Source organism: Anomaloglossus baeobatrachus, chromosome 6 (genome assembly GCF_048569485.1).
Source record: "Anomaloglossus baeobatrachus isolate aAnoBae1 chromosome 6, aAnoBae1.hap1, whole genome shotgun sequence".
In the NCBI taxonomy this organism is placed as follows: Eukaryota; Metazoa; Chordata; class Amphibia; order Anura; family Aromobatidae; genus Anomaloglossus; species Anomaloglossus baeobatrachus.
The window spans coordinates 436,598,850-436,601,081 of record NC_134358.1 but is presented as its reverse complement, the minus strand read 5'-3'; the positions used below and the strand labels follow the sequence as shown (position 1 = coordinate 436,601,081).

At 43.0% G+C, this 2,232-nt stretch overlaps 1 pseudogene; it reads left to right on the top strand.

The window, feature by feature from the left end:
* Positions 1-622: 622 nt before the first annotated feature.
* Positions 623-2,016, top strand: LOC142243955 (CD63 antigen-like; annotated as a pseudogene).
* The last annotated feature ends 216 nt before the right edge of the window (positions 2,017-2,232 follow it).

The following is a 2,232-nucleotide window of genomic DNA, read 5'->3' as shown; positions in this document are numbered from 1 at the left end:
GATATAAAGATATTCTGTTTCCAAAACATACATTTGCTGTAATATTTTTTTTAGATCATGGGAGTCCTAATTTTGCATTGGGGTTTAAAAGCTTCAAGCTATGCCACTGGCAGAGCACCTCTGCATCCACGTCATGACCAAGACAAATTGATATACAGTAAACAATAATGATTCTTATGAAATCACAGTAAACCAAGATCTTAAAAACTGCAAAGAAATTGTACAGAAAGTTTCATTATACAAATAATAACATTTATTTGCTGAAATCAAAATACTCCTTCTTGGGCTTAAAAGAAAAATCCTACTGTAAGGTCTAATTCTTGATATATCTGCAGATTAAGGGGAGCATTATCAAGACTGGTGTTTTAATCATTATTTTTGAAGCAAAAACTCACTTGAATAAGGTTCACCCATTTTTATTTTAATAGCCAGGCCTCTTAATCAATTTAGCACACCTTTGGCCTGTGCATTACAGGCAAGAAGAGCGGCTATCTGGAGCAGTAGAGACACAGCAGCTGGATGGTGGTGAAAGGACGGATGAAGTTTGAATCTTGTTCACTTTTTAACTTTTTGGGTTTTTTTCAATTTGTGGTTGTGCTCTCATACAACTGGTAAATTGGTAATGTATCTGTTGGTCCAAATGCACAACCGACAAATATTTATAAATGCCTGTATATTTGAACCCCCTATTTTCACTATTGCAGTGGGGGTTGTCATTTCCTTCATCTCCTTTTTTGGCTGTTGAACTACTGCTTGGACACCACATTTGAAGCATTGCTGGTATTAATATACGTGATGGAAAAAGAGACTGCAATAGCTGGATATGTACTGTATACAGGAATCAGTTACAAAATGTTTCATTAGTTACCATCTGTAATGCCGTCATCCCTGCACTGTTCTACCTATCTCCTTCAGCAGGGATGCCGACATACTCACCGCTGCGACCAGACTTCAGTCTCCCCGTCTCTCCATGGCCCCCTTTGCTCTCTTGCTGCCTCCTGCTCCTGGGGCCTGTGCATGCCACACAGGTCTCCTAGGAGTGTGCTTAGTGCGCGCGCTCTTTCATTGCTCTTAAAGGGTCAGCACACTATTACCCAGAAGTGCCTCTCAGCCTTTGGCTGAGAAGAAGTGACTATTTAAGGCAACCTCCCCTTAGTGGAGGTGGCTGAGCAACGAGTTTAGTTAATTTACTGTTTGCTTGCTAGTTAGTTGTCAGGTCCCATGTATCCTGTGCCCGCTACCTGCTGTATCTGTGCTCCCTAACCCACACCTGTTTCCTTATCCCAGCCATACTTATCAGTCCCTACCGTACCCTCTGTACTTGCTTGTAGCAGCCATTCTGTCTGCATCAGCTGTCCCAGTTACACCTGCCTGCACCGGAGACTCCACCAGCCTGCACTTGAGCCCGTCCCTGCATCCCTTACCCCGAAGGCCAGCTGCCACAGCCCTGAACACTGCTCCAGCAGTGGCATTTGGCATCCATCGGCAGGTAAGCCCATCCTAACCATCTGAAGTTCTGGCAAATACCCGGTAGAATCTTAGTTGAGCCCCTCCCACGTCAGGGTAAGCTGGGTCCCCCCTGTTGTCCAGTGGGTCCACTTCTGCTCAGCTCCTCAGTGAGCATTACACCATCAAAGACTGCATGAAGAAGTACAAGCAAGGAAAGGAATTGATGATCTGCAGGAAAGTTTCCAGTGCTGTGGCACACTACTGACTGGAAGAACTATGACCTCTATAAAGGTAAAACTGAAGTGACCAGCTATTGCTGCAGGGAGTTTTCTACAAATTGTGGCAAGAACTTGACCAACATTTACACTCTTGGTTGTGTGCCCAAAATAGAAAGCTTGTTAAAAACAAGAATATTCATCATTGCAGGAATTGCCTTCGGCGTTCGAGATCTTGGGAATCGTCTTTGCATGCTCTCTAATGAAGGGAATCCGCAGTGGATATGAAGTCGTAAACATCTTCACTGCAGAAGATTATGCTGTGATGACATTTTTTTCTTTGCCATGTTAATATAGTGTCTGCTTTATTAGCATGATTTGCAACTTGTTTGCACATGCCACGCTGTAGTTTCATAACGCAAAGTGTGCTATTTCCTGTGTGAATTAAATACTCTGTAGCACTAATTTTTATGTGTTTGCGAGAACCCTGTAGCTGTCAATTCTTACTTATATGTCTTCCTTATGTACTGCACACTTTAGCTACAAATGAGCCTACAAGCATTTGTAA